The sequence below is a fragment of the Gavialis gangeticus genome, unplaced genomic scaffold (genome assembly GCF_001723915.1).
Source record: "Gavialis gangeticus isolate Ggan-Ray unplaced genomic scaffold, GavGan_comp1, whole genome shotgun sequence".
NCBI classification, from domain to species: Eukaryota; Metazoa; Chordata; order Crocodylia; family Gavialidae; genus Gavialis; species Gavialis gangeticus.
In genome coordinates, this window is record NW_017729032.1 from 241,360,001 (window position 1) to 241,384,053 (window position 24,053).

Sequence of the window (24,053 nt, forward strand, 5' to 3'; positions counted from 1 at the left end):
CAAGGAGTGACCAGGAACAATGGTCACAAGCTGGCGGAGGGAAGGTTTAAGTTGGACATCAGGAGGCGCTACTTCACGGTCAGGGCGGCTAGGGTCTGGAACCAGCTTCCATGTGAGGTGGTGCAGGCTCCCACCCTGGGGGTTTTTAAGAGGAGGTTGGATGACCACCTTACTGGGGTCATTTGACCCCAGTGCTCTTCCTGCCATGGCAGGGGGTCGGACTAGATGATCTGCTTAGGTCCCTTCCGACCCTAGAAACTATGAAACTATGAAACTATGAAAAAAGAAATGCATTTCTAATGAAAATTTTGGTCATATTTTACCTTTTTTTAACTGTCTTTGAGAAAAAGTTTTCAAGCTTATGTGTTGGTAGGAAATTTTACAGTAAAATTTCAGCATAGGCCTAGTGCATTTCAAAACTTCACATCAGAGTGTCACTGGTGCTTGGCAAAATCTAAAAGATTCAAAGAAGCTGGACAAAAATACTTTTATTGATTTTGTTTTTCAATTGCTTAAAATTACTCTGTATTTGAGTTTGTGATGAAAACATGACAATGGAGTGATTTAATGGCTCATTTAAATGTGAATGATGAATATGAACATTGTAGCTTAACCCTGTAGTGTTTTATGAAATTTCCCGTATGGTAGCCTGGATTTTTGGTTAGATTAGGCACATAGTGGGTGCATCTACACAAGATGCTTTGTCACCGAAGCAATGAGCTACAGTGGCATAGCGTCATTGGGCACAAACTGTGATGCCAATGCGGTAGCAACAAACTACAACACTGTAGGTCATCTCTATGGTGATGTAGCATCTAAAAATAACTGCACTGCCAGGACTGCTTAATACTAATGGGTACTATACAGCCATTTAGTATTTGCTAAATCCACTACTAAATGACTGCATAGTACCAAATGTGCAGTCAGGGGCATGTGTAGATGCATCCAGTGTCAAATTTAATACCTTGACTGCCTAACTGGCTTAGTGTTCTATGGAGGCTGGAACAGCCCCACAGCATAACTTAATAACATAGCTAAATTATCTTATTTATTCAGAAAGACTGGCTTCATTTGTACTCTCAGATACTTAAAAAAATAGTTATCCAGTACAGCAGCAAGGAGTGGCCTTGTGTAGGTCTAGCGGAGCAGTCAAACATACTTCCAGAAAACAATCTTTCATTCTTGGGTACATAAATTTGACCTCCAAGATGTTTGTAATTTGTAAAGTGATCCAGAGCCCACTAAGGTAAATGGCAGTAATTCACTGATTTGAGTTCAAAATCCTCTGAAGCCAGCCAGGAATGGGTTCATATTCATCATCAGAAACCAAAGCTTTTGGTTACCCACAGATTATTCCTTCCAGTGCTCAATAAATTGACTAAGGATATAGGAGGTAATAACACTATCATCTGGGCTTTAGCTATCATCTTCCCCTCAGCTGATAATATGAGCTGCTGAGTAGTTTATGCTGGCAATGCTTTCCCCTTTCCTGGGTGTACCGATCACTCTATGGAAGTGTGGGGTCAAACCCCACTCCAGCACAGTTCTACTCCCTTTCCAATTGCAATATTTCACCTAGAATAAATCTTGAGGAAAAAACTTCTTAACTGTAAACACAGTGTGCAATAGAATATGTTCACTGAAGAAGCTGGGAAGGTTTAGGAACAATGCAGCAAGGGTGAACTAAATCAGAGTCGTCCAACTGGTGGCCCACAGCAAATAGCTCACAAGGGGTTAATCTTCCATCTGGTTGGTGGGCCTCCCTGATTTTTCCAGCTGCAACAGCAGCAGCTGAGGGATCCAGGGGTATCTTTACATGTACTCTGGTGATGTAGTACAGTGGGGGAGCCCATGGCTAGTGAGCTGGGAGGCATATTTGCTTCCTTACTTGAGTCTGTGGTGCAGCAATGAGGGGGACACATGCTAAGGTGGTCCCCACGGATGTGGCCTGTATTGAGTGTGCCCCTTGGCTTCCTAGAAACTAGACAGCCTGGGACTATATGAACCTCAAATCCCTTCCAACTCTGGTTCTACCAAAATGACACAGCTTCACACTCCACGGTGTGGAAAATATGGAGAAGTAAAAGATCTGATAAAAATCCATATGCCATTTTTGGAGGCCTATCCAAAGTGCATATGAATAAGCCCCTTTCATCCTTACTTTGTCTCGTGTGTCCATCTGTCTCCAGAGTACACTATAGGTTGTGTGTAAACTGCAGCAGAATTTGATTTAACAAATTTATCTGTGAATTCTCCCAAAAAATGGTGCTTAGGATGCAACATCATGTATGAAGGTGCTCAGCCTTCAGGGGGCTGAAATCCAATGCCAAATGCTCAGCAAATACTAATCTGCCTGGCTGGGAGACGGGCAGGCAGCTGAAGTTGACACTACCTAATGATGGAGCAACCATAAAAGGGGTTTAAAAACTCCAGAAAGGAGGGCAGATGAGGGAGGGCAGACTAGTGCTGGAGAGAAGTGCAGGGCCAGCGAGGCTCCTCACCTACTGTCTGAAAGAAGGCAGTAGACAGGGCCGGATTAATGCATAGGCAAACTAGACACATGCCTAGGGCCCTAAGCTGTGGCAGGGTCTAGTCCTTCCCTCCACGGCAGTAGCACAAATGTCCCCATATGCTTCCCTTCCCTTCTCTTCCCCTCACCTCTTTAGGCCTTGCCACTGCGGCAGCTGCTTCCTAGCGGGGACTTAGATCACCCACAGGTAGCCCAGGGCCCAAGAGTTTGTCTGCGTAGGGCCCACTAAAGAGTTAATCTGCCCTGGCAATAGATTCTGTGTTGTTTGCTTGCTAGCTTATTTGTTTGTTTTCCCTGTTTGGGGTTGATATGTTTATTGTAGCAGATTGCCAAGCCTCTCGGAGAGGAGTAAAAGTGGTTTTGAAACCTTGAAGGGAGAGCTGATTAACCTAGCTAAGGAAGCTGGGTGAGCGACCTGCTTACACACCATTGCTTTTGAAGTAACATGTCAAATAAGATACACATGGCTCACTCTTGCACATTGGAGCCTGCAAGCATATTCTAAGGTTCAGAAGAAGGCAGGGTTTAGGCTGCAGCTACATATAAGACAAAGATGATTCACTAGACAAGCAGGCAAAAAGAAAAACTGTTACTATAGGAAAGATGTCTAAAATACATGGTCAGAAGCAGGAAGAAGTAGAGGCATAACAGAGCCACTGGGCATCTGAGGCAGTGGTGATGCCTGGCTGCTACTACCATGGCTGTGGAGTTGCAGCAGTAGTTTTTATTTTTCTACCTGCTTCTTCCACCCCACTAAGCTGGCACCCAGCATTAGTTACATTACTGGGTAGAAGTTTGAATAGCCAGACCCTAGAGACAAGTCTCCTATTCTCACTAGCAAAATAAGAGAAAGTTTAAGAGCTTGAAAAGGTTCAACAAGAAAAATGAAAATGTTCTGCTCATTCTTGCTTTGCCAGAACTGTTTCACATTACTCTGAGAACATTGCTGCTGAATTTAATTATGAAGAAAATGATAAAAAAGACAAATTATGTCATTCTTAAATGTAACATTTTTCATATTCAATGTTCTGCTTCCCAATAAACACTTAGTGACAGTTTTTATATGGTCTATGATATTTATGGGTGTTTTGAAAAAGATTCAAGGAAGTAAGAGTCTATAAGTTCTCATTGGAGTCTGCCAAGTCACCATCTACTTTTGCAAGAACTCAATATATGCATTTACATTCTTTAACATTATTTGTAATCTACCATGCTATTAGTTATGCAATTTGGCATGTATCCACCTATTATTTGTGCTGGCTTAGCACCTGCCTGTATAGAGTTTTCAGTTAACTTTAATAAATGACATGGAAAATAAATTCTATGACAAAATAAAATTTAATAAGATAATTTGGGGACAGAATTTCAGCAAATGCTTCTGCTATGCATATCACATCATCTGTAACAATAACCAGCCTTTATTAAAGGGATATTGCAAACCCTAACCCTCTTCCACTTATAGTGCCATTATATTTTTGCTGCTGACATTCAAGAGATAGTTTAAAAATGCTGAAAACTAGTAGCCCCACAGAAACTATTTACACATTGTCCCAAACATCTAAAAGATTAATAATACATTATTATTACTGGCTTTCAAAAATCCAGATACTTCCAAGCCAGGTTAGCTTCAGGTCTCAAGACAAGTGTATTGCACAGAGAGTAAAAATATTGACACAAATAAAAGCTTGAACAAGCAGTAGAGTATTCATTATTTTCAAAGTTTTATCTATTTTGCTAAATAATCAAAGAAAAAAGAAGGGAAAAAAACAAAACAAAAGAGATGGATAAGTCAGGGACAACAAGGAAAGAAAGGAATTTTTGTACTACATAATTTCTTTTAAAGTTACACATACTGAATATGTAAAAGAGTGCTTTAAATTGTTTTTTCAAAGATAAACTTGACTTTCTTTTTGGCTTTGAGAATGTATCATTTTAGGAGGTTTTTCTTTGCCACCCAAAAGCCCAGAGAAAAAAAATCAAAAGGTTCCTTCTCCTTTCCCTCCAATCTGATATTTAATACAGTGGCACATACTTAAAAGCATAACTTGAAATGGGCAGATTCAGACTTCAGGACACTAATGCAGCTTTGAAATAGATACAGTAATGCAATTTCAGACCTGTTTTGATATAGCCCATGGGGGGGGAATAGTCAATGGGGAGACAAAGTAAAAATATTAAATGTTTTAAGTAGCGAGATCTCTTTTTAAATATGCTGTTTCTACCATTCATTTCAGTAACTGTTAATGGTTAGGGATTTACGATCAGATCTTGTTATCTTCCATTTGAAAAGTGATTAAAAGGAAGAACAGTCCCAAGCATGGACTTCAGATTCTCAAAGCTGACCTCCATTTGTACTTAAAGCAAGTTGCATTTTGTATTTCCTATGCCCAACTCTCATTTGGTTTGAACTGCAAATGTTATGGCACCATATGCTAATATGGTAACTTTGTGTTGAAAACAGCATAATGGAAAAATGAACTTGCTAAATTCATGCTTGATTGCTGCACGGCTTAGACTATGATTGGAAGGCATTGCAATTTTAATTCTACTGCACTGCAGATGAGCATTAATAATATACCTATGTAATTGGATGTGTTTCCTTAATCAGAGGAGGGAAAATGGATAGGTTAGAGAATCAGTTTTGTTTTAAGAACTTGTAGAATTGAACCTCTCTACACATTATTAAAAGAACTAACTTGACTTGGTAGATTTTAAAATATAGATGGAAGAGGCTAATTATTTACAATGTCATTTGCTAAGAGCAAGATGCCAATATGTTTAACTCATGCTGAGGAGAATTTCACAATGTAAGGCTATACTTAACATGGGTGACAGAGCTGGTCCCCTGAAGATTCCCCTTTGTAAGGGCAAAATTGGATGGTGCCAAGCCACTTGCACAGTTCCTGTACTGCTCTTCTCTTAGTATTAGAAGTGCTGCCAGGTGAAATGGAGTCATGCCCCTATGCCAAACTGGAAAAGTATGTGAAAGATCAGTCAGTCCTGAGTAAATCAGAGAAACCCAGAATCTGCTCTAACATGTGCCACAGCTTGGAAATAACTAGACCCAGGACTAGGATATGAAAAGGCTTAAAACTGTTTCTCCACTAAATTGTCTTACACACTGTCTTACAAACTGTCTTATATCATGTACAGCTTGGATACAGATGATTACATGAATCAGTGCTTTTAAATATCTAGCCAGATCCAAACAGAATTAATATATTATGAATAGTGTATTTTATTGTACTATCAAATTACTCAGTTTTTGGTTTTTTCGTTACTTTTGAGAGATCAAAAACTGTTGCTTGAAACCAAATTTAGCATGATGATCTAAAAGAAAATTTTAGAAAACAGATCTTTCTTGGAATGCTTTATTTTTCTTTAAACCCATTGACTATGTCTTCCTCTGCTGCCCTGGAGATTCAGTAAAAAGATAAGAATCATCTTTACAATATTGGCCAGATTCTCAAATCTGTACATTCAGGACAAGATACTATTCCATGTTTTAAGTTAGTGATGCTCAACCATTTGGATATGCAGGTGGGGTTGGTCCACAGGCCAGATCCAGCATGGGATCAGCAGAGACCTGTGCAACCAGATCTGGTAGTACCCTACTGCTGCATGCCACATCTCTCCCTGGCTCCACAACCTGATGTGCAGGGCCATATCATCCTGGCCATTGGGCTCCCCACAGGTCCAGAAGATTAGTGGTGATGGGCAACAATTAATGCTGCCACCACTCCCCTGCTCCCAAAATTCTGGACCCATGGGAAGCTCTGGGGGCCAGATAACAGAGCTTTACAGGCCAGAATTGGCTGGTGTATGAGCACCATTGTATTAAGCATGTAAGTGAGGCTATTCCACCTGGCCAAATCCATTAATGTATCTACTTATGTAAGATGTCACCATCTTACCCTTAAAAATGAGTCATCAAAGAATCATGAAGGAGGAGGAATATTGTAATAGGACTGAGCCCTGGGGTGGACTTGATGCCCCCTGGTGATTATGCCATTCCTGCTCTGCTCTGGCTCCCTATATACTCTCCCTTTCTTTCCTTCCTACCACACCTTGATGTAGGTAGTTGATGGGTAATAAAGTAGACTGACCTTGGGTCCTAGATCAAGTCCTTGTCCATGTCTGGGCCAGCAAGTTTCTCCTAGACCCTGTTGATCCCAATCAAGTCCCATGCTATACTGAGTGGGTCTTCTTGACCTATATGTGCCCCGGAGAACTAATTGCCTTAAAAATCAGTTTCATAGCCTCCAGCCTTTCCTACAGTTATGCCCATGCCTCACAGGTGTTACCATTTGGTCACTTTCCCTTACTGGGGCCTTGGTCTTCTTGGCCTCTACCCTTCTGCTGTCACTGGTTCCTTTACTTAGGCCCACTACTCTGGGCCTTAGTTTATATGGTACCAGCTCTTGTCTCATCCTTCTTGGCTTTTGGCCCTAGTCTTGCCCCCTAGGGCTTTGGTCTTGCCCCTTTCAGACTCTGGGCCCCTTGCACACAAACATTATCCACAAAATAAATCCAGAGATTTCAAATCAGGATCCACAGTATTATAAGCATATTGAACTGTTGGAGTGTTTCTGAGTTTTTTGCCCTTTTCAGGCACTGGGACCACTAGCTTCGTTATGCCCCCTCTTGGCCTCTGGACTGTTTTCCCTAGACTTCACCCCTTTACAGTTGCTGCCCACTAGTGACTTTAGCTTTGCCCTTGCAGGACTCAAAGCAATAACATGCCCTTGGACACTAGTGGGACCTCCCTGCTAGTCCCACCTAATTGATTTGTGTGTTTGTATATGTGGAATTGTGTCACACGCTTCTGTCTAACAGCGCAATATTGAGATCCTGAGAGTTGGCCTGACCCCACAGGGCAACAAGAGATATAAACTATTCATCCTAGAAAAGAAAAGACTTCACGGGGATTTGGTGGCAGCTTACAAATATTCCAGGATTAAGCATTAAGGCTAGGCAAACAACTATTCACCAGTGTGCCCACGAGTGAAAACCAGGAGCAAGAGTCATGAACTCCTAGAAGAAAGTTTCAGACTAGATATAAGGAAAAACTTCTTTTTTTTTGTGACCAGACTCTGAAATAGATTCCCAGTGGGGATGGTGCAGGCACCTACCCTGGAGATCTTCAAAAGGAGACTGAATGCATACCTTGCTGGCGTTATCTGATCCCAGTAGTCTTTCCTACCTAGAGGAGGGGGGCTGAACCTGATGATCTCATGAGGTCCTTCCAGTCCTTAAACTTCTGTGAATCTGTAAGATGTTGAGGATAGAATAGAATAATACAAGAGAGAGATGCATATGTTAGACATACAGCTAGTCACAAGTGGTCAGACTAACCAGGTTTAGATGACCAAGAACTATAGAAATTGTCTGCATTTGTGTTTGTGTGTTGGTTATCAGTAGTATAATGGAAACATTTATCTCCTGTGAAAAATGGTACCAGGAACCCAGGAAGGAAGCAACTATTTTTATTTTCTGGGTTTCAAAATTATTGTAGAGCTACCACTTTTTGGGTTTAGAATTCTATTACCATAGCAGAGTGTAATGGGAGCTGAGGCAGCACAGACCCAAGCACTAAGTACTTCTGTAACGAGCTAGAGAATTGCCTCCAGCCTGGATTTCCTCACATAATGAAAACAACGACTATCGTGGAAATCTTAAGGACAGTGATTCTCAATCATGGTGTGCCACACAATGTTACCACTGTTAGATGTATGAACGTTATTCATAAAATAAACCCAGAGATACCAAATCAGGATGCAGAGTGTTAACAACGTTCTGACCTGTTGGAGTGTTTCTGAGTTCTTTGCTACAAGAATTGCTCTGTTGTTTTTCTGTAGTCAGAAAACAAGTGAAAAGTAAGAATTGGCAATTTCAGAGGGGTGCCTTGAGCCTATCAGGGGTGCCTTAAGTCTAAACAGGCTGAGAACCACTGTTCCAGGAATTGCTGTTCACTAAAGTTCATAGATTGTCAAAGGACATGGTTAGGAAAATCTCACAAATCATAATTTCCCCTGTGCTTTCCTAAGATCAAGGTTATAAGATGGCTAAGAAAAAGTCAGGCAACATTCTAGAGCTCTTCTAGATCCTTCCATGTTTTGTCTTGTTTTACATTCAGTTATAGGGCAGGTTTCACAGATGGATCAATAATCATGCCCGCTAATCATTTGTGAGGTAGGTGGCATCTTCAGTGCCAAACTTTGTCTTATTTTCATAAAGAGATTTGTATGTAAAATTGGGAATTTCAATAATGCATTATAAATAGACCTTTAATTTTAATTTTTTAAAAATTCTCTGGCATGTTAATTAGCTTTCAATTGCCTATTATGAATATACTTATAGAGAATTACTCACAATGTAAAATATGTAGTTATATATGGAAGACTGAGAGAACCCTATTACGTGATTCATATAACCAGATAGTATTTAATGAACATAGAGTAGTTTTCTATTTAGTCTTCATTTTAATGAGCTTTGTATTTAAATATGCAGAAGACATTTTCTACAGTTTTGCCTGATGTTACAAAAATTTACTAAAGAAATGGTGGCAAAGTGCCAGAAAAAGAGAGAAATGCAATCCTATCTTTGTCTTTTACAATGCACATCCAGTTTTTCAGTCACTGGGTTTTTAAGACCAAGTGAAAATATTATTGTATACTGAAGCATTTTGAAGTAGCTACACTTAAAATAAATTAAAAAGGTGAACATGCTTTATCTGCAGACTAGATTCACTATCGATTCCCTCAGTGGCTTTCTAACCAAAGCTTGGAAACTAAGTAATTATCTACTGTGTTTAGAAATGAACTGAAAAAACACCATGGTTCACCAGCTACCTGAATTACTATAGCTCAGTACATGTTCAGTTACAGTACTTCCATCTAGAATATTTTGCTTTATTTCAATGTTCATTTAAGAAAATTAAAGCTGATCACCATAACATCTATCTTAGGTATTACTGATCCTGAATCCTACAAACCTCCCCTGGAATTGAGGAACATCACTGACATTGCTGACCTCTAATGTCATTTCACTTTCCTAAGATTATATGTCATTTTCATGCCACCTGGTACAAAATATAGCAATCCATCTGCTTAGCAATATAGGTAGGTGAGGACACTTTGTCCTACTGCTCTGTTTCCTGCACACCCCACAGAAAACATAGTCCAAATTTGAGTTTTTTGGCTTATGATTAAAAACACCAATGGGAGTTGCTGGGTACTCAGTGCTTTTGAAAATAAAGTGATTTCTTTCCCTTGCTAAATGGGACAGCTCAAAATGCTTAAAATTATCATGTGATTAATTACTTGATGAATTAGATTGTTTAGGAAAAAAACTTTCAGGAACATATTTTGAAAATTTTGGCCTGAAAGTTTTAGATATCTCTTGCTTTTTCTACCTCCTTTCCTCAGTATGACATCCCTAGGACAAAGACTGAGTAATCCAATAAAGTCTTTAGTCATCACAAAAGAAACTTAAATATTAAAAAAATTCTAACCATAAATTTACTGGTTAGGGAAAGATCACTACGCCTCCGCGTCTTCCATCTCCTCTTTGTCAACTTAACATACGAGGCTTCATTCTCTCTCCCTTATGTAATTTTCTGTGGAGGTAACTCCTCTGGGTCCAATTCTCCTTTCATTTAGACCAGCAAAATTCCAATTATTTAAGTGGAATTACTTATGCTTTACCCCAGGATAAAAAAAAAGAATGAGGTCCATTAATCATGACTAAAAACAGCCTTGTCTACTTCCCTACAGTGTAACCCTGATCTTGCAATAGGTATAAGCTAACTGTGGACATCTGGAGTAACAGAGACTTTTTGTACTACTGTTTCATGTCACTGGAGTTTATTAAAACAGCAACGTTTATCAAAGTGCTTCTTAGAAGCACATTGGCTATAGGACTTTAATTCACAACTTGCAGCTGAGATGCATTCTGTGGGAAAAAATGTGCTGTCACCGTTTGTCATAGCTAAACAGGAAGCTTCAGGACTGTTTGCCAGACACCTGGTCTAAAAACTGAGGTAGAAAAAAATCAGTTTGGGGGTGGGGAGAAACATTTGAGTCCTTCCTATAGTTAAAGCCAGAGCAGTCCTTAGGGAAGATAGCACCTTGGACAGACTTGTATTTTGGCACTTTTCCTCCTTAGTGCTCCCTCTGGAACCATTGGTGCCCCAACCCCCCTGGCAGCCTCCCTCAAAGCAGTGGCATTGCCTCAGGCAGAGACAGGCAGGTAGAGGTGTGGGGCATACTCTGGTGGGGAGGTGGAGAGACATGGTTAGGCAGTTGGGTAAGCAGCTTTTCTGCTGCTTGCACTGCTGGGCCCAGCTGCTCCTGAGTAGTGGCTGGAGGTGGGGGGCAGGCTGGCTGGGCACTGATTCTCTTGCCTGGGTTGGGGAGCAGCTGCGGTGGAATGGGTTGGGGTGGTGCAGGGGGAGAGTGCTGCTGTGAGCATGGGCTGCTTACATGTGTATATACTTGTGTGTGTGTGTGTGTGTGTGTGGTGCCCCCCGACCATGGTACCCTGGATAATTGCCCATATCGCCCACCTCTATTGATGGCTCTGGTAAAAGCTAAGAAATAATGAGAGTGTTACATAAGGAGCAGCTTTATCATGTTGGCAGAACCAGCATTATATACATTCATAAGACAAAAAACAAAACAAAACACATTGTTGTAAGGCACCCATGTTTAATGTTAAATAAAAAATAAAGAGATTTAAAATGCTTATGACCGAATGTTATAGTTTCTTGTCTTCTAAGCATTCTTAAAATATTAACATATTTCCAATACTGGGTCCTTACTAGTGTCAAAATACTAGCTGTCTCCTGGTTAAGTTAGGATTTCTAAGTGAGGCACAGTTGATGCCAAGAACAATAGCTCCTGGAGGTATACAATTAAGACAAAATTGTCATTTAAGTTTCTAACCCACAAGACTGTGAAGAACATTATGTGACCCAGTTCTGAGTGAAACAGCAACATCTGCCTGAATCTGTCTAGATCCTAAAAACTTGTTTCTGAGTAAAAACATCTTCCCCTATCACTTCAAAAAGGATGCACGCACATCATGGTGTGGCAGGAGGAGAAAAATACTGCAGCCCTGGTCCACTCACCCATCCAAGCAGATGAATCCAGCAGGCAAAGCAAGAAGTCTCTTCCAGCCTATCTGCTACTTTTATCACTGCTATTCTTAATGAGAGGCAGACCCCTGTTGCTATTCTGTGATCCAGCTATGTTTGGTAAAGTTGGTGAATTTCTAGCACCTGTCTAAGTTTATGACAAGGCAACTGGGGCAGGCTTGCAAAAAAAACAAAGAACTCTCTTCTTAGGGAATAGCATCTTTTTGTTTTTCTGTATCTGACTTTCATTTATCGGTTATTTATAGGACTTGACCACCTGAAAAAAAAGGAGTTTAGGTATAGAAGTATTAGTGTCTCTAAGATTTGGATGAGAGAAATGGAAGGGAAGTGACTGTCCCAAAAACTACACAGCAGGTACAGAGCAGAAAAGAACAGAAGCCAGATGTCTAGAGTTCCGCCTAATGACTCAATGGAAAAGGGTGTTCTTTTCTGGTATATAAGCAAGAGCCAAAAATATCCATAGTTTAAAATTTGTAGCATCACTCACCTTATGGGAAGACCATACAAATATAAATGCACTTTTGAGCATTAGAAGCCACACAAATTGTGTTGGCTCCCATATATCGCTAAGCTACTTCTTAATAATATATGCCTTAGTATGATAGAGACACCAGGATGGTGGGGGAAAGAGTCTGTCCTGAGATTCCTTACAGTTTTTCTACTTTTTTTTTTATGCAAGCATCCCATGTAGATGAACCTTCACCATTCTCTAGTACAGCAAATTCATAGTATTCTTAGTAACGCTCAGAGATACTCAAACTATGAAGTCTATACATGATGCACCAACCATGCTAGACCAGTTTACCTTTAATTTGAAGTTTCCAAGGGAACTGACTGGTTACAAACTGAATGGTAACAATGATCACAGGTATTTATACACATCTTCTCATTTTTTTAAAAAAAACACTGAAATGGAAATAACAGAACAATAATTAACATGCATATATTATAAATCTACATATATCTTAAATAATTTATCTGATGAAAATGATTTGACTTGATACAGAGTTGGTCAAATAATGAAGAAAGTTTTCTCAGTGTTCATCAAAGACCTTTTTGGTAAATAATGGGTGACCTATTCAACTATAGTTTAAGTTTCCAGGTGCTTAAAGCAAAACAGCCTGAATTTCAAAGCTTCTAGAAATCTTTATCCTCCACTGGAATCACATGCTAGGTTTTAGTACAGGGTCTCTACAAAATTGACTTTGACATTATTATTTTTCTCTTTTGGAATTTACCATCCATAAATTCAGGATGACAAGCCATACAAGTTACCTTTAAAATTTTCCAGAGTTCCCTCTTTTATCTTCTGGCTAGCATAACTTGCTGTACCTCCATTTAAAAGTTGGCATGAATCACAGATGCCAGATTTTGCTCTGATATTTGAACTCATTGTTTAATAAAGTAATTTTTATGCACACACTGGATTTACATGCCAGCGTGGTTTGTCCTCAGCAGTGATGGGAGCAGGCCTAATATTTGGCATCTCTAACTAGGTAGCTGTGCAGTCATCTGCTGGGTTCTTGGTACAACTAGGAAGTAAGGGATCAGAGACAGATGAGAAGGGAGTGTTTACAGTGGTGATGGTGACTGCTGGGCAAGGTCTAGTTGAGTGATAGTAGAGAATAGTAAGATACTGATGCGTCTTAAGCAAAGGGACATGGATTTGGTAGCAGACCTCTAATTTTGTGCCACTGTTTTGGGCCCTGACCTCCTGAGACCTCCCCAAAACCAGGCAGTGTTTTTTGGATAAATAAAGAACACCAGGCTTTCATGGCCTCTTCCAGGAGACAGCATGAACCCAAAGCACCTATTGTTCAGGAAACTCAAAATGCTTTCACAAAAATAATTATTGGGTGACTCCCTGGAATAATTCATATTCTAGTTGCACCAATGGAATTTGATACAAGGGAACTGGTTAAATGAATAACAAAAGATATTACCCAAGTAACTTATTTACAACTAATAATTTAACCGCAAGTAAATCTTATCACACAGCTTCTCAATCTGTTCACAGCCCTGTGGAACCACTTTCATAGTAAATACATACAGTATTGTATATTGATAGCAGAATCTAGTATCATGCAAGGCATCCTATCTCTAACTGAAGATTTACATCTAAACCTTGGATGCCACAGATTCTGCCAAAACAACTGAGAAATGAGTCCAGTAGCCTGCAGACGGAGCTACAAATCAGAGATTCATTATAGGCTTTTTTTCCTCAAATGCTTTAAAAGCCTTGGTTCCTGCAATAAATTAAACAATACCTTAAGAAACAAATAAAAGACAAACCCTGCAATTTGATCTGCTCAAGCAGACCATCTTATCAGGTGGTGAGCTGCAAGCAGTAATAAACAGCACAGAGAAGTACCTGTGCTGCCAAAAAAGGGGATTTTTTTAAATGTTTTTTGCCATTTCACCTCATCAGCTTGTGGGCAAATGGGAAAATACCTGACTTCCAAGAACCTTAACTAGTGGTTCCTTAGTGGTGTAAACTTCAGGGACCTATGATCCTGAGAGAGCTTGTCAGCCAGACAACCAGAGAGCTGGGAACTACAGAACTTCCAGGGTCTGTTTTACCTTTTCCCTTTAAGGATTTTTTTTTTTAATTTTCCCTTCAAACTAAGCCGCCAATCTCTTAATCCTCCACAAAATGGAATCACCCATGTCTCCTCATTTTTCTTAGCAATGTTACATCTGCTTGTATCAACCACCTCAGTATGTTACCTGTGTGCCAAACCTTTGATTTCAACTGAACCACATACAGGCAGAGGTTTGGGGTCTTATGTTGTACTTTATGCCCAAATTTTGACTTACCATAACATATTTGGTTTGCTAAGGACATTGCTCTAAATTCTAAGCTTTTGTTTAAAGCCACTATTCCATTCACATTTGACAATAGCAAAGAACAATATTTATATAGTAGGGCCAATTATTTTGTTGTGCACACATTTCTGGTGCAGATATGGTCCCAGAGTAAACATTCTTCCTAGAACCGTATTGGCAATATCAGTGGAAATAAAAGAAAGCTTTTAAAACAAAATGGTAAGCTCTGTAAGAAACACAGGGTATGTGTACACTTGGCGGGAGAATAAAAGGGCAAGCTGAAAAGAAAAATATTATTGAGGAAGCAAATGTATTTTTTTAAACTTCTAAGTGAGTATTGCAAACAAAGGATAATAACAATAGCCATGTAAAGCATTTGGCAGTATCCTTTTAAGTCCATAAAAGCAAGAAAATGCAGAGTTAAAGCTCAGATTTCAGGCTAATGCTCAATCATTGACTTACCAAGTTGTGCAGTACAAATGTAATAAACCTGTGTGCTGTTAGAAGAGCTCCACAATAAGTGAGTTAAAGTACAGTAAAAAGCCAACAGCTTCCCTCAAAATCTTGATTTCCTTGTTTTATGTATTGAAACAAGCATTTTCAAAACAGGGTGGGTAAAAGGTAGATTTGGTGTCGGTTAGGTCATTTATCTTGAGTGATGAGTGACAACTTAGCCCCTCTCTTCCCTCTGCCCACCCCTTTCCTAAAATGCCCCCAAAGCAATAGTGTGATGCCTCCTGGAAACAGTAATCTTGGGGCATGTATAGACAAAATGGGGGCCGTAAACTGAAGCAGCGGGTTTTAAAAAACACTGCTTCAATTTTAGGGCTGATTAAACCCCTGTGTTGTGCATACACCCTGCTGGCTTACCTGCCTCTCCGGTAAGGAGAGGAGGGCGAGCTGCCCTTTTCTTGGGTGGAGCCTGCTTTCTTGGGCTACTACCAGGCTGCCTGCACAGGCTTCCTGCAGAGCTGTGTAGCTGCACAGAGCCTGGTGCTTCACTCCCCAGCTGTAGGGGCAAAAAACTAAAAGTCCTCAAAGGAGTTTTAATTTGCTGCACCCTAAATCATTTAAGGTGCAATTCGCCACTGAATTTCCTACAGCAACTGGAATTGCAATACACTGCTGACATGTGCAAACACTAACACTGTTAAAGCAGTGCAAAAACATTTTACTCACTTTAAAGTGTTGTGTACACATTCTTCTCATTTCATCTACACATGGCCACAGTTCTTCTATTACGATTCCAAGCAGAGATGAGTTAAAGCAGCTTTAAGCTCACTTTGTACTCCTATTATTCTGGAGTAGCTGGCACTGTGGGAAAGTAGGAAACAGCCATTGTGCAGTATCCTTGACACAGGCCACCTCTGCAACATTGGCTCAACTTCTTCATCTTTTTGCCTTCTTTCACCCTGATTTAACTTTTACATTGTATCAAAGCACCTGTAGATTGTATCTTAGCCTGACAAGCCAGATGCTCAAGGGCTATTCTATAAATTGTGTTTCTGCTTCTTTAAGAACCTTTTACAGTCACAGTGGATGTGGCTACATGTGCTATTAGTGTGCCATGATAAACTCCAGAGTTTTTTATTCCTGGCACTGTGTCTTCATCTGCAGCCGGGACTGCAGTTCATTGAGCCGGGTTGGAGCAGGCCCAGCTGGCAAGGGGTCTGGGGTTCAGCCTGCCAGCCCAGGGCTGCTCCAACCCGGCTCAACATGCTGTTGGAGTGCTGGCTCCAGCACAAGGGTGCTCTGATGCAGGGCTAGGAAGCCCCCACACTTAAGCACCCTTGTGAAAAGATTTGTGGGAAGTTTCTGAGAAAAAAGTTAACATAGTTTTATTGGAATTTGCTGAATTGGTGAAATTGAAACCATTTCTCATAGCTGGTTCAATTTTACCAATATTCTGATAGAACTTGTTCACCAAGGGCTAGTTCTGTGCCAGCTCAATGATTCATCCCCTCAGCACCCTGAACTGTGGGTTCATTCTTATTTGGGGACTTAAGCTTCCAGGGTCCATGGCTTCATTCTCTTTTGGGCAGAGAAAGTAAAAGAATGGTGGCGAGGAGGAGAGAGAGGAATTTAAACATCACTATGAAACCAGTTTTTAAAAATCCACACCCTTCTGCAACTTCAGTTCTATTACACTTTTTCTTCCTTTTCTCCCTCAGAATGATTTGCATAGTGTAACTGCCACTATTAAAAATCTTACCTTATTTTTATTTTACAAAATGTAATATTTCTTATACAAAATACACATAGTTCTTAAAGTGTTCCCTGGTTTTTATAGCCAATGATTTTATAGTTCTGTCCTTAGAAAATGAAAAATATATGGGAAGATAGAATAATAGGATTATTTACTGATGTTCTTGTATGCAAATAATAAAATAAGCCATTGCTCTAATGGATTCTGCCATCAGCATTCACCTGCTGATAGACATTCCCTTGAGGCTTAGGTAATGCAGTGTACAACATGGATGACTGGGTTTGTCGACACTAGTCATTTCTCTGTGAAGCTCATCATCATGCTTTGCAATATCTTGAAAGGCAGGAACCAAGGTGAGCAGAGCAGCTCCCTCCAGATATATGGTGGGGATGTGTTATGCTGTAAATCACTAAGAGGGAGGTAAACAGAAGATATATGATTATTGGGAAATTACATTCTACCCAGTGACATCCTATCAATTTCCTGGTCAGGGTATTACACCCTAGAGACACATTTCCAACCTACACATATTGTAGCTTATATCATTTTGTGAGTTATTAGACAAGGGGATTGAAAGAGCAAGGTGCATGCCGGTATCTCCTAACTACCCTTTTACCGCCTGATGTTCTAAAATGCAGAAAGCAGTACCCAAGGGGAGGGAAAAGGATGTATAGAATGGATCTGGCACTGTCTTGAGGATCAGGAGCTGTAGGCTTAACTCTCTGTAGTGCCAACAGCTAGATCATTTGATCTTAAGTCAGGCCCCTCTTTTACTTCAGATTTCCCATTTGAAAAAGGAGGACATTAATAATTATGTATTTTTAAATAAAAGTCTTTGAGATATGTGAGTGGAAATGGAGCAGAAAATACATAGGTGAAAAGCATTATTGTTAAATGCATATAGTTGTTCTTGAAAGTCACAATAATTGTATACAAATAAGAGTCCATGTTGCAGATCTCTTATTAAACACTGTAGGAATTAGGTAACTTTTAGATATTTATCTTTAAAACCACATAATCATCATACCAGTATTTTATCTAAATGAAATCTAATCATGAATGATGAAATCCCAGTTACAGCTGAACTTGCACTAAATAGAAACTTTGGTGATAGGAGAGAAAAACAGCCACAATGCAGTGTCTTTACATTGAAGACATACATCTACAAATAGTTATTACAGTTCCTGCATGGTTGTTTTTTTTCAATTTTTTTTTTTTTCAAATCCCCCTCCCCACCACACTTGCCCTCATAAAAAAATCTGTTGTTTAAGAACCTAAAAAGAATGGAATATCTTAGCAAAGGATTATTTCTGATCTTAAGTATGCATCATTAATTCCCTGTCAGGTATTACACTCTAGAGCCACATTTTCTACCTACGTACATTGTAGCTTGTATCATTTTGTGAATTATTAGGAGAGGGGATTCTAATCATTAGAAGAAGATAAAGTGTTTTGATCACATTATATAATTATTGCTATCAGAATATATTGCCAATCATTCTGACGGTCATTTGTCAGTCATAATATCATAACTCAAAGATTTGTGATATCCTTCCTGGAAGTATTGCTTTGGGAACCCTTCAGATTGAAGGAAAGTCAGATGCTGGTGGCATCTCTTCTTCCAATTACTGTAAGCAAAATGTATTTACCTCAGGCAGTAAAGACAGTTAAATATAAACCTTAAGTATTATCTACTGATCAGGGATAAGAAAGATAAAATATATACATGAAAGGTCTCTATTATTCAGTTTACTTGTTTTCTGGGACAAGGATGTTTTCATAATTGAAGATATATACGTAACAGGAAAGGCCTTTTAACCCCATTTAATATTTCAGTCAATTGTTGCCTCCTCTCTTCCTGCATTACCTATTATCCAGTCAATTTTGATAATTAATGGTGTTGCTGGCAGTTTTCTCAGCTTCAGAATAAAAGTTTGTCCAGAGACCAGTAACCTACTTAGTGAAGATGAATCTAGAAAGCTTTTCAGAATATATGTCTGAACTCCTTTCAATGTATAATTCAGAGAGTGACCTGGGAGGCAATGAGGACTTAACTACTGCATTTACTTGTCCTGAGTTAGTACTTTCTGGCTTTGAACTGTCTTAAATATATAAGCTGACTCAAATATATGAATTTAGCATCAGGGCATGTTAAGTTGATAGCAAAGCACGGGCATCTGTGAAGTTACAGACTTAGTACATTGTATTGTTGCTCTTATTTCTCAAGGGAAAGCATTCTCTGAGATCTGTTTGTCATTGTCCTCACCTAACAGGGCTGGTAAAACATTGTAAGTAAAAATGTTCTCTGAGGTCAAAGGGTCAGTACTTCTATAGTTTACTGAAATAATGCCAACGACAATCCTCTCTAAGACTCTTGGCTCAGCATTTCTAGTCTATTAGTCTGATTTTATATCAAATGCATCTGCAAGATTTTTAGATCAATACCTGAAGTAATCTGGCTGATATAAAAGTACACGCTTCTGCAAGGTTACTGGCTGCATGACAGTATTTTGCTCATGTGGTGTCAAGTCAGGTGCCCTGTGTCAGCACTGGTCAAGTTTTTTAACGTTCTGAGTTCCTGCCCAGTCACAGGTCTTTGATATCTTAGCTCAGCTTAGCTTCACTATCTACTTTGTTTGCTGCCAAGACCTCATCTAGCTAAAAATGACCTTCTCTGCCATGAAAGGTTAAGAAAAATGAAGCATTTGTTTCAGCCTGGCAGAGATGCCAACATCTCCTTGATTAAGAACTGTAGATCTCTCAAAAGTAATGTGATCAGGGTAACAGAAATCCACTAAAGTAGTCTAAGTAGTCTTTTTTGAATGAGGCATCTGGGGGAAATGAATTAAGAAAGCCAACAGGAATGGAGGGTCACATGCTTTTTTATGGCTGGAGTGTAGCAACAATTCAGAGCACTAGCTATCATTATTAAGATTCACATTGTCCATGGTTGATGTAGCATACTTGCACTGGTGTCCCCTGAGTGCCCAACAGCCACAATTTGTAGTCAATCACTACACTTTGCTCACCATGACTTTGGTGTAATCTTACGAGATAAGAGGCTGCACCTGATTTTTACGTGGTTGTGATCAGATCTTCATTGGGGTCTTCTTCAGAGTTCTTCTGCAGGGCTCTGCCTCCCCTTAACCCTGTTCCCTTGCCTCTCTTGATAGCTTAAGCTATTATTCTTTAAGGTTTGGCTCCCAAGAAGGGAATAGAAAACTAGTAAGCACCAAAAGAACACAAACCAGACAAACATTTATCCCCTAAAAAGGGCTGACATGCCCCTTCTTCCAAATACCCCATCTTTCTTGAAGGGCGTGCACCGCTTTGGGTTCCACCTCCCCAAGCCGAGGGTTTAGCACCTGGTTGAGGCCCAACACAAAATCCAGTTTAGAGTCCCATGGCATAGCCAACAAAACCTAGGCCACCTTCTTAGGTAGGGCTCTCCCCTACCCAGGACTTTGGTCCATAGTCATGGCCTCAGTGGCTGTCAGCTGTGCTGAGCTGTTGCTGTCAGCTTCTTCCTACAGGCTCTCATGGTCCTCTCATGGTCTAACAAGCCCTGCAGCTGGCTTGGGTAGCTGCAGCCAGCATCTTTTCTGTGGCTTTTCCTCCATTGCTACCCCCTCTGGCAGCCTGTAAACACAATCCTGTGTTCCTCCACATGGGCTCTCCCTCTGCTGTAGTGTGTTTCATGATGGCTTTATTTCCAGCTCTGGCTCTGGTCCTTTGCTGGGGCAACAGCCTCTTGTGGCTACAGCTCACCCAACAAAGTTAGATACACCTGTGGAACTGAAAGAGTGTCTCCAGGAGGGATATGTCTCATAGCCAGGGTACCTGCATTCCTTGCTTGCTCCCCAGTCATCCTCCCAGGTAAGTTACTAATCTTGCTCCAATTCCTATCACTATATCCTGGGAAAAAGAGAAAACAGCAGCACATTGGCCTAGTTTTCAAATAGGGACCTTGCATGTGGGAGATAAAGCCTGCCAGCTGTTAAGGAGATAGGTGCAGGGGGGTTCTGGGGCACCCCTAGCTGATGACAGGCAAAATTCGTGACATGGGTGCTTATGCAACTGCTGCCTCTCATCAGGCAGCAGGGCTGAAGATCCCCCATCACTTGCCACCACAGACCTGAGGGTAATAATTGACCACAGTATGAACATGAGCTGTCAGTGAGATGCTGTAGCCAGCAGGGCCAACAATACCCTGGCATGCATCAATTGATGCTTCTCCAGCAAAACCATTGCAAAGAAGTGATTCTCCTGCTCTACTCGGCATTAGTGAGACCACAGCTGGAGTACTGCATCCAGTTCTGGGCTCTGCACTTTAACAAGGATGTGGTAAAGCTCGAGAGGGTCCAGAGAAGGGCTACCAATATGATCAGATACTTGCACAGCAAGCCATATGAGGAAAGGCTGAGGGACCTGGCACTCTTCAGCCTAAAAAAGAGAAGGCTGAGAGGGGGCTTGGTAGCAGCTTACCACTACATCGGAAGCATACACCTAGGGCTCAGTGAAGATCGTTTCAGGATCATTTCAGGCTCAACATTAGTAAAACTAGGGTGTCCAGACTGTGGAATAAACTCCCTCCAGAGGTAGTGCGATCACCTACCCTGGAAATCTTCAAGAGGAGACCAGACAGTCACCTTGCTGGGGTCACCTGACCCCCAGTTGTCTTTCCTGCTTGATACAAGGGGGTTGGACCCAATGATCTTCCAGGTCCTTTTTGGCCTTACAATCTATGAATCTATGAGTGGCTGGAGCCTAAGTCTTAGGAGATACGGCTTTGAAACCGTTCTCCCAGAGACTTCCAGAGCAATCTTGGTCAGGTTCCTTAGCCTCCCTGAGCCTCAGCTAATCACCTATAAAATGGACTATTTACACTTCCCAATTCACAGGAGTGTTGTGAGAATATGTTCCTTAAACAACTGCGAGGTACTATGGCAGGCTTCGTGGCCACAGCAGGGCCTAGCAGGCCTGCAGTTTCACCACGCTCTGCCCCAAGATAGACACAGACAGTTGCGCAAGCCCCCATGTCACGAGTTTTGCCTGTGAGCAGCTAGAGGTGCAGGACTTCAGAACCCCCTGCACCTGTCTCCTTGACAGCTGGCAGCCTTTGTGGCCACAGCAGGGCCTAGCAGCCAGGCCTGCAGTAGTTTCCCCCCCACTTCCCCTATGCCCCAAGACGGATACAGTTGCACAAGCACCCATGACATGAGTTTTGCCTGTCAGCAGCTAGAAGTGCAGGGACCCAGAACCCAGAACCCCTGCACCTATCTCCTTGACAGCTGGCAGACTTTGTGGCCTCAGCAGGGGCTAGCAGGCCTGAAGCTTTCACCCTGCTGCGCCTTAACACACACACTGTCACCCATGTCACGAGTTTTGTTTGTCTGCAGCTTGAAGTGCAGTTCCCCCAAACCCCTGCACCTATCTCCTTGAAACTTGGGAGGCTTCATGATGTCAGCAGGGGCTAGCATGCCTGCAGTTTTGACCTTGCTGTGGCTTGACATGTACATGTGACACAAGTTTTGCTTTGGGGTGCAGTTTCCCCAAACCCCCCAAACCTATCTTTGTGAAACTTGGCAGGCTTCATGCCCTCAGAAGAAGCTACCATTCCTGTAAGTTTCATATAAATTATGGCCAGAAATGACAAAGTTGTAGGCTGTTTCGACCTTCCCCATTATAGCCTATGGGCGAAATGTCAAAACAGCGTCAAAATGGTGAAATGTTTCAACTTGACTCATTTTGCTTCGAGTGAGGCTGTTTTGATGATATCCATTTCATTTTGATTTTTCTGTTTCTACCTTAAAATGAGTTGAAACAGCATTGAAACAAAGCTAGCAGTGAAATTTTGCACAGCCCTGGTAATTACCATGCATGGTAATTACTGTTCTCCGGCAGACTCCAGTATTTCATGTATCAGCATTCCTGTGCTGAAAAATGGTGGTGGGGGTGGTTTAACTAAAGCTTGTCCACAGACCACAGATTGAAAACTGCTTGTTTAGAAGTTTTTGGTTTTGATTTGGGCATTTTGTCAGTTTAGGCAGATGTAACAGTTGTATTCATATCACATGATACTGATATAAGCTATTACTACCTATTATGTCTGCATGATTTTGTGGTACAAAAGTCACAAAGCCTTTGCAACTTTATTTCTTCTTTCATTCAGGGTTACAGTTAGTGACTTAGCTGATCTGTATCACTATAGAAGCATGTGGAATAACAGTTACATCATGATGGCTGGTATGCACTCTAGAGTGGCAGTTCCCACTCCACTTTAAAAGCAGTTGAAAATTGTATAGCCTCAGTAATGGAAGAGACATTTAACAGTTTTTCAGATAAAGAGACCTTAATTCACATAGGTGATAATTTTCTTCCCTTTAGAAAAACAGGAGCAAGTAAGGTTTAGAGATTAAACTTGAAACAGAACCAGTAAGCCATATATCACCAATCTAATGTTCTCCACTGAGTTTTATTGACTGTGGTGAGGAAGCTTTGATTTTCTCTTTTATGGATGGATATTCTCCTTTACATGTCACTTAAACAAATAAGAACCCCCACCCCCTGCCTTTTTATCATAAATTAAAAGGAAACTGAAAGGTAAACAGGAAATACAAATATTCTCATTAAAATGCTGAATTACAGACAGGGTTAACCAGAGTCAAAACCACTTGGTAGGTTGCCTGGCTGATGTCCAGCCACAGATCTTTGGACATTATTGGCTTAACATTTCTTACTTTCCAGGCTGATTTCCACTTAAAAATTTCATGAGGACAGATGAATCTCCTTTAGATTGCTATGTCAAATTAGATGCCCCTGTGAGGTCATCAGATCAATATCTCTGATCTACGTAGCTGATCTAAAGGGTCGTGAGGTTAGTATTTTAACACCTTTGGCTTTCTGTTGTGATGTGAAAGCAAAACCCTTTCTACAATGATTTGCTCAGCAGTCAGCATATCTCACTGGACTGGTGTCAAGGCTGTGGTTTTGTGATATGACTGTATAAGAATATCAAACTTCCTGAATTTATGCCAAGCCACAGATTTAGGTGAGATTATTAGATTAATATTGCTGGCTTTTTGGATTAATGCCAAATCTTATCCAGTAGTGTCAGGGTCCACATGGTAGGGTTCTGTGCCTCTCACGTAGCCACATGGCCAGCTAGTCAGTAGGGCACCTCCAAATGTCTATATCTGTGCTTGTATTCCACACTTGCACTCTCATCCACCACAATGTGATGGTACACTTAAACTGGAAGGAAGAGTGTGCAGATAAACTCAGTTCTGATATTCTTGATCTGTTCTTTTGCTGGGGGGGGGGGGGGGGGGGGG

At 40.8% G+C, this 24,053-nt stretch overlaps 1 long non-coding RNA gene across 2 annotated transcripts in view; it reads right to left on the reverse strand.

Annotated features, from left to right (window-relative positions):
- Positions 1-2,825: 2,825 nt before the first annotated feature.
- Positions 2,826-24,053, reverse strand: part of LOC109303447 — a 113,280-nt gene continuing 92,052 nt past the window's right edge. The window contains exons 3-7 of one of the 2 annotated variants that reach the window (XR_002099117.1): positions 16,875-17,128; positions 13,107-13,109; positions 12,493-12,593; positions 7,697-7,798; positions 2,826-5,500 (exon numbers count right to left, since the gene is read on the reverse strand). This is a non-coding gene — a long non-coding RNA (uncharacterized LOC109303447). Of the gene's footprint in view, positions 5,501-7,696; positions 7,799-12,338; positions 12,594-13,106; positions 13,110-16,874; positions 17,129-24,053 lie in introns of those variants that run through there. The other variant, XR_002099116.1, reaches the window with a different exon arrangement.